This window comes from Trichechus manatus, unplaced genomic scaffold, assembly GCF_000243295.1.
Source record: "Trichechus manatus latirostris isolate Lorelei unplaced genomic scaffold, TriManLat1.0 scaffold00172, whole genome shotgun sequence".
In the NCBI taxonomy this organism is placed as follows: Eukaryota; Metazoa; Chordata; class Mammalia; order Sirenia; family Trichechidae; genus Trichechus; species Trichechus manatus.
Genome location: NW_004444108.1, coordinates 259228 through 268664, shown reverse-complemented (window position 1 = coordinate 268664; position 9437 = coordinate 259228).

The window sequence follows — 9437 nt, the reverse complement described above, 5'->3', positions numbered from 1 at the left end:
ACAGCATGTGTGTTACTGTTACATGAGAAACTATCTGTTCTGTAAGCCTTCACCTGAAGTACAATAAAATATAAAAAAAAAAAAAAATTGCATACTTTATAATTGCCAAGTCTCCAAAAACAGGATTAGTTTCAGTATTTAGCTAACAAGCCTTTAGTGCTTACTAAATATATCATGCATGTGTGTGTATATGTATACATACCAAACCGAAAAACTAAACTCACTGCCATCGAGTTGATTCCAATTCATAGCAACCCTATAGGACAGAGTAGAACTATCCCATAGGGGTTCCAAGGCTGAAATCTTTATGGAAGCAGACTGCCACATCTTTCTCCCGCAGAGCAGCTGGTGGATTCGAACTGCCCACCTTTTGGTTCACAGCCGAGTGCTTAACCACTGCACCACCAGGGATCCTTAGTATACTTACACATATTATTTGATAGAATATATATGGTTACACACACACACACATACTCAGCATCATGTTGCTCTGCTTGTATTCGGAGATTAATTGCTATTCTGCTTCCATCCCTTATTTTATATGAGAGCTAAAGGGTTACAGGTAATATTCATTTCTTTAAATTACGTCTTGAGGGAAGCCATGTTCCCAGCCACACAAAGAAACCTGAGAAGGTGGAGCCTACCCATAGACACTCAGAGGTCTTTTTCTGACTTTCATAAGGCCAATTTGTGGCTTACGTAGTTTGCTGCCTCGGCATTCATTAATTCCTCCTAGTTCTCCCTTCACACATTTTACGTCATGACCATTCCTATCATGTTACCCAGCCTCTAAACACTGTGGTCACTCCTCACCACCCCCCCAGCCATGCCCCATCTGGTTTCCCATGATAAAATTTCTCCCTTTTTCCCACATTAGTGCCCTAAAAGCCTTTAAATTGACCAGTAAGACTTCAGCACATGCTAACCCCCAGATTCCACCCTCTCCTATAATTCCAGTTTGTTGTTGTAGGTCTTGTCCGGGGCACAACCCCCTGTGTGACCCTGCCACATCTGTAGCTTCCTCTCTGGTACCTGTGAGTAGCAAATCTTATTTGGATTTTTTTTTTTTTTCTTTTTTTGGCCTTCCTACATGAGTCTCGCTTCCTCAAGCCTCACATGGCAGACCATCCAAGATATCCACAGACCCTCTTTGGGTCGAACTTAAAACACTGACATTAGAGTCTGATGGGACTCCTAGGAGTGGGGTACCTGAACCCTGGTGGCCTTCAAAACCCCCAGACCAGCCTCCACTGATGGTTTTCTCTTTCACTTCCCTCACAGGTAAAGATACTGAGGACAAGTCACTCATGGCTCAGTCCCAGATGATGAACAAGGAAGCTCTGGGCCTGGGTTTGCCAGAGATACTAGGAGAGTGAGACATTGTATGAATAAAAGGTGGCCACTTCAGCTGAAAGAAGGGCCCACTCCCTTCTCAGAGGTGCTCTGCAGAAGCACAGTTCTGAAGAGGACTTGGTGAACAGGAGACCAACCCTGGGGAGCCACATGGTGAAGATGGCAAGGCCACGTGGTAGAAAGAGCCTGGGTCACTGAGTCACTGCTGGAGAGTCTTCCCTGCCCAGGAACACTTGGATTGAATGGGGACAAGCTGGCTCCACTGAAAAATCCATGAAATTACCATTCCCCATTGACTTCTCCTGAACTCTTATACTGGAAATTCAGGTTAAGAAGTTAATGCCTTTGGTGAAGCCATTCAGTACTCTGCCCCGCCTGCCTGCTTGGACCAAACAGAAACAAGGAGGAAGTCTCTGGGGAAATGAGATCCTTGTGACCTTTGTTGGAGCCCTGGAGGTGCAGTGGTTAAGAGCTACGGCTGCTAACCAAAAGGTCAGCAGTTCGAATCTACTCACAACTCCTTGAAACCCTATGGGGCAGCTCCACTCAGTCCTATAGGGTTGCTATGAGTCAGAATCGACTCGGCAGCAATGGGTTTGGTTTTGTGTGTGTGTGTGTGTGACCTCTGTAGGCAGGTCACACTTCCAGATTACAGAAGGAAACTTTAGACAAGGAGAAGAATGAGCCTCCCCCAGGGATGCAGGCACAAAAGTCCTCACTGCAGTGTGTCCAACCATGACACACTGACATGCTAGTGTGCAGAGAATGGGTTATGGCACAGCACTGCTTTGATCCCTCCTAGGTTGCTGTAGGAGTCTTTGGGTAGTGCAAATGGTTAAGCACTCAACTACTAGCCAAAAGGTTGGCAGTTCACCCCCATTCAGAGGCATCTCAGAAGACCGGCCTGGCAATCTGCTTCCAAAAGATTACAGCCTTGAAAGCCCTACGGAGCAGTTCTACTCTGCACACATGGGGCTGTCATGAGTCGGAACTGACTCAACAACTAACAACAACAACAGGTTTACTGTAGGACCACGTGGGGCCTAGAATGGCCAGAGCTCGTGGGCTGGTCTCCTCCAGCTGCAGTGAGCTTTCTCCATTTTTCCCCAATGCACTGTCCCAACAATATCACTTTCTATTTGCACAGTGAGCACAGCAAGGTTAGAAAGCACCGTTTTATAAAACCTGGCCTCCTCTTCCCCCAGCGCACTGATGGTTATCCTGGTTGCTGGGCCCTTGTTTGGGCCAAAGGCAGAATGCTTCACAGAGCTCCGTGTGATTGGTGTAGCCCACAGGATACAGGCAACCAGAGGAAGGGCTGGGGTGCTCTTTGGAGACTTGGAAGGCCTGCTAACTGACACAAAAATATCTCTCCAGCAGTCCTGGAGCAGCTGTGCGGTGCTCTGCTGCTTATTGTCTGAGTGCTAGAGTCAAGGCCCATGTCTCCTTGAGTTTCCTGGAGATGCAGTTACCTGCTAGTATGCTTTTTATAATAAAGAGACGACATACATAGGGGGAATAATCTACCCAAAAGATTTGCTGCCTGGGTTGGAGAATGTGGTAAAGTCAGTGAGAAGTTTAGACTGCTTACACAAGACTACGAAGCCCTCCAACCAGCTCCAAGGGAGGCCAGACTTCTGATGTCACAAGCACCATGATTGGCAGCACGTAACAAAAATCCGAACAAGCCCACCTCGTCACTCGAGGACACAGCAGACCTTCTCAGCAAAGCATAAGAAGCGACACTCCTAAACTTTCATTTCAGGAGTGATTTTTGTCCTCAAGAACAGACACAGCTACTTGAAGATGCATCAGAATCCCTCCAATTGCAAGGAAATGACACCGAAAACATCTTAAAGTATCCCAGAAGAAAGTAGAACAACGTCAGAGGGAAATAATGGATGATCTGGATGAAAATGCGCACTTCAGGAAAGCCTAACACTGCTTTCCCAAGAAACACTGGGATGGAAGGAAAAAGTGCAGAAAATGAAGAACAGACGAAAATGCTTAAAAAAATCAAACACACGAGTGAAACAAGGTGTAACATGATAAAGGGAGCCAGTTAAAATTTCTAACTGGCACGTGGCTGGAGACGATAAATCTGCTTGCTCTATTTAGAGAAGATTACCTGGATGACAGGCGTCCCTGAGCAGCAAAAGGGTTAAGCGCTCAACTACTAGCTGAAAGTTGGCAGTTCGAGCCAACTCGAGGCTCCTCGGAAGACAGGCTTGGTGATCGGCTTCTGAAAGGTCACAGCCTTGAAAACCCTATGGAGCAGTACTACGCTGCACGTATGGGGTCGCCATGAGTCAGAACTGACTCAACAGCAACTAACAACACATGGATGATGGCAACCTGGAATTAGACAAAAAGAGTGAATCAGGAAAGGGAGACCATCTAGGCTGTCAGTAAGAAGTCAATTTGAAGAAATTTGTGGATGCTGCTAACTTAAATGATTCCCTGAAAGGGCTTGAAGGAGAAAAACAAGGACTTTTTTTTTTTTAATTATGTGAAAAAAATCAAATGAGTGGAGAGACTACACATCAACTGAAAAGTCTCCAAACTGAGCAGTCTGGAAATTCACAGCTTGAACGTGAGATTCAAAAGCTTCAGCTAAACCTTCAAGTGCTGCCTGAAATACATCCAGAGCTTGTAATGAAACTTCAAGGAGAGAACTGGTCTCTTGAAATAGAGAAGAAAATTCCTAAAATGTAGAAAAGCATCAGCAGTATAAACAGGAAAAAAGATGGCCAAAGTCCTGGAGAAATAATTGGAGAGAACAACTTCCTTCTGTCAAAGCTGGACTGATTATCTCTCATGAGAAAAAAAGCTCAGGAAAGTTGTTTGGCAGCTGTGTCGACAAGCTGAACAAGCTAAGAATATGGTCACAACAGACAAAAATTGGCTGGAGCAGAATTTAAATTCCAGTTTTCCCAAGTGGCCCTCTAGTAGGTCAATTAATGGCCCCCCAAAAATGCTCACACCCTAATCTCTGGATCCTGTGCATATGCTATATTACATGCAATAGGGGCTTTGCAGACGTAATTAAGGTTATGGACCTGAAGACAGGGAGATTATCAAGGATTACCCAGATGTGCTCCATCTAAACAATTGAGCCCTTAAAAGCAGAGAAAATTCTCCAGCTGGAAGAGGAAAGCGGAAAAGAAGTCAGAGAGATTCCAAATGTGAGAAAGATTCCATGTGCTGTGGCTGGCTCTCAGATGTAGGGCTGTTGCTGTACGCCAGCCATATCATCAATTCCAACTCACAGCAATCCTACAAGGTAGAGGAGAGCTGCCTCAAAGGGTTTCCTAGGCTGTAATCTTTACGGGAGCAGATCACCAGGTCTTTTCTCCCCAGGAGCCACAGGTAGGTTCAAAGTTCCAGGGATGGATTACCCAATAAGCAAGGTATGCATGGACTTACTTGTGCTTACTTGCTAATCTACAATGTACAATTTCACCTATTTTTCAGTGTTAAAACCCATGTGAAATTGTTCACTACAGATGAGTATGTAAATACAAGCAAACCCGCTCGTACCTTGCTTACTGGTTAATCCATCCCTCGTTCGAACTGTTGACATTTTGGTTAGCAGTTGAGTGCTTAACCAGTGCACCACCAGGGCTCCTTCAGCTGTAGGAGCCCAGGTGCAAAGACTGGAGAGAAGTCTCTAGGAGGTGGGGGCAGCCCCTAGCTGACAGCCAGTAGCTGTCAGGTCTCACAGCTGCAAGGAATTGGATTTTGCCAACAAGCTGAATGAGCCTGGAAGGAGATTCCTGCCAGTCCCTCCCAAAACCCAGTGGGCCAACACATAGATTTCAACCATGCGAAACCCAGAGCAGAGAAACTGACCTAACCCAAACTTCTGACTTACAGAACTGGGAGATAATAAATGTATGTCATTCTAAGCCACTAAATTGTGGTAATTTGTTACAGCAGCAAAAGAAAACTAAAACAGGCCTTTTTGCCCCTGCTATTCAAGTGGAGTCCCAGAGTGGTGTAAACAGGCAACGCACTCGGCTGCTAACCAAAAGGTTGGTGGTTTGAATCCACCCAGAGGTGCCTCCAAAGAAAGGCCTGGCTATATTCTTCTGAAAAATTAGCCATTGAAAACCCTCTGGAGCACAGTTCTACTCTGACACACATGGGGTCTCCAGGAGTCAAAGTCAACTCCATGGCAACTGATTTATTTAACAAGCAGCTCTGGGCACAGGCCCAGGTGGATCAGGGCATCACCCAGATCATCAGTTCCCAAGGGGAGCAGGAAGCTTGAGCTATGAGGACTCAGGGGTCCAGGTTTACATGCAGGCGTGATTCAGCTTTAAAAGCAGCCAACCCCTGAACATCCACAACCACAGGAGATTTGCCTACATTTTTTTCTCTTTAAAAGTAATTTTGATTTATCTCTTTTTAGTTTCACTGCTGCTATTTAACTGATGCTACATTTGCTCTTATTGAGGTTTGACAGAATTATAATTCCTGGGATAGTGTTTTTCAAATATAGATGGTTTTAATATAATTCTCATGAACACATTATTTACACTTCATTAGACCCTGCAGAATTAGATCATATAAGTATTTTGTTTTGATTGAAATAAAAGGTTCACTGTTACTTAAATCATTGAAATTTAGCATGGCTAGTAGGAGACATCTGAAAAAATAAAGATCATTTGTACACCATATGTTATCAGAAATCTGTAAAAATGACTATTTACCTCAAAATGTTTGATTGGTTTTAAAAACAACACATACACACAAACATAAACAACATCCCCCCAGCTAAATGTAATAATATTTTTATGTTAGCCCTAAATTAACAGATTAATTCAGATGATTTGATATTTTGCAACCATTTGTTTCTTATTTTGTAATTTCTTTTCAACCTTGACTATTTTGTTTGGAATATTCTTTGCTGTTTAAACATTAATCAGTTTTATGCAGTTAAAATAAAAGTTTGCCCTTTGAGGGGAAAATGTATTTCTTGAAATTTTGTTATATCTTGCAACCTGCTAGGTGCTAGTGACCCAAAGATGAATAGATCTGTCTCACTGTCCCCTGGGGGTAGCGGAAGTGAGGGAGGAGACGCTGGGGAGACAGACATGTAAACAAATGATTGCCATATGATGCAATAGGGGCAATTACAGGGGTATGTACAGACTCCCATGAGAGTGCTGCAGACAGGGTAGCAAATTCTACCTGAGTGATCTGAATGTACAAAAGGTTTAGAAATTCAGTGTTAATGTGGATAGTGTACTATGTTGAGAGAGCATTATAAAGTAATACTCTTGCCTCTCTTGAATTTTGCCAAGAAAATAACCAAGCGCTATTACCTAATTGAAGTCCCTGTGGCAAGAACGGTTAAGCACTCGACTGTTAGCCGAAAGGTTGGCCGTTCCAACCCACGCGATGGCACCTTGGGAGACAGGTCTGACGACCTGCTTTGGAACGGTCACAGCCTTGAAAACCCGATGGAGCATTTTTACTCTGCACGTATGGGAGTCTCCCTGAGTTGGAATCAATCGAACAGCAACTAACAACAACAACCCACCTAACTGCCTCTTCTTTGGTCTTTGGAAAGCAGTCTAAACTGAGAATTGGAGGACTGGAATTTTATGCCCAGATCCAACATTTGTTAAACAAATAATTTGAGCCTCAGTTTCTACATATGTAAAAAAATAGCCATTAATCATAACCATTCCACTTACTTCATAGGAAAATTATAAAGATCAAATTCAATAATGTATGTGAAAGCACTTTGAAAACACCTAAGTGCTTTACAAATTCAAGTGTGATTATTTAATCTAGGTTGCAACATTTCTATACTAAGTTGCCTGTGGCCATGAATGACATTACTATTATGTATTTAAAAAGCAGATTAATCAGAGTAATAAAAATATTAATGATTCCTTAGCATTCCACAGCACGTTTCTTCTGAAACCTTGCAACTCTGTTCCCTCTCTAGCCACCCAACATCTCGAAACATAAACTGGGGCACACATATACCACCCCAGACTTGAAAAACAAGGAAGATGCAGTAATAAGCCCAAGCTTAACTAAATCAGTACCTGAGCTGAATCAGACCATTCCTTTATATTCTAAGTATAAAGAGCATCAAGTAAGTATGAGAGTGGCGATTTCTAATAAATTATTTTAATAACTGCCAAGAGCAGAGAAAGATATATTTATTCTAATTAAAAATGTTCAATATTCAACTGAGTTCTTCCTCTTCAATGTTCAACCGAAAAAAAAACAAAATCATGCCTCTAAAATTTAAAAGAAGAAAGCATTACTTGACAGAACATATCTCCTCCAAGTGCTCTGGGCTCCCAACTTCCACCCAATGGTTGGCTCCCTGTGGGGGCTTTCCTGCCACAGTTCTGCTCCAGCCATTCCGGGCACAGAATATCCTTCCCCATCTCCACCTGTGCAAATTCCCCTCGTCCTTAAACTCAGCTCAGATGCCGTCTCTCCCCCCTCCCAGCTGCCAGAAACGTCTCCCTCTCTTGAAGTCCCTCAGCATAAACTGGTGGGTTAGAACACAGGCCCCCAAGTCAGTCTGTGTCTGAATCTCAACCCTGCTATACTTACTAGCAACCTCTCTGCTGCTGGTCCCTTATCTGTAAGTAGGAAGTTGTTGTGGTAAAGCTAATAATAGCACAGACATCACAGGATTATTATGAAAGATTAATAATACAATTAAAGAACATATTCTGATACATGGTAATATCCAATACATATTAGCTGTCAAATTCCTTTCTTCTATTCCTATATAGCTTTTTCATACTTTAGTAAGTAGCCAGTTCTCTGATAATAGAAATGTGTTCCATAGTCCCCTTGCACAAAGCATAAGAGCTCCGCACAGCTGCAAGCTTGGCCTATGATTTGATTTTTTTAAGTCTCAGTCCCTTGTCTGTAAAATGGGAATAAGATGAAGATAAAAGGCAAAAAGTATATTAAAGCACACAGTGCACAGTGCTGGTCACACATTAAGTAAGCAATATATTTTAGCTACTATTTGGTGCTTAAGAGACTATATTAAAACTACTGTATATTAAAGCTTTGGAGTACCTGGGTGGTGTCTGTGTTTAGCTGCTAACCAAAAGGTTAGTGATTTTAGTCCACCCAGTAGGCACCTTGGAAGAAAAGCTTGGCAATCTACTTCCAAAAAATCAGTCGTTGAAAACCCTATGGAGCACAGTTCTACTCTGACACGCATGGGGTTGCCATGAGTCAGAACTGACTCCATGACAACTGGATTTTTATATTAAAAGATTAAGGCTCTGATATCAGGGTTCTTCTCAAAGAGTATTTTCTGACTTCTACAGCTGAGATTACAGATCTAATTGGAGATTACATTTCCAATCTGGAAATGTAAATAGAGAGAAAGAAAGAGAGACCGAGAAACCAGTGTCAAGAGGCTCAGGGCTGGGCAGACAGCATCAGGCAGTGCTTATGAGGTACAACCTCTGCAAGAAACAGGCTCTCAACTCTACCCTCAGAAGAGGCCACCACCTTCTCCCTGATGAAGGCAGAAAAGAAGGAGAAAATGGGAAAAAGTAGAGCAAGTGGGGGAGAGGGTAAGAGAACGAGATGAAGAAGAGTGGTGGCTGAGGAAAAGGGGAGGAGGAGAGAAAATTTGTGAATAAGGAAGCTTTAACCTAATGGTTGTCAGTTGGGGTGCTACCACCCCTAGAGGATGTTTGTCCCAACAACTGAGGGTTATTACAAGATGGAGTCCCTGGGTAGTGCAAACAGTTAACATGCTTGGCTGCTAACAGAAAAGTCGGAGGCTCGAGTCCACCCAGAGGCACCTTGGAAGAAAGTCCCGACGATCTACTTCCGAAAAATGAGCCACTGAAAATCCTATGGAGCACAATTCTACTCTGACATACATGGGATCACTGTGAGTGGGAACTGACTCAATAGCAACTGGTAGTTTCCTCACAAGATTATTATAAAGATTAATAAGATAATACATGTAAAGCACACATTCTTTTATGTGGTAAACCCAATAAATATTAGATGTCAAATTCTTTTCTAGGAAAATCTCACCTCCTGTGTCAATGCCACTTATGGTATGTAAG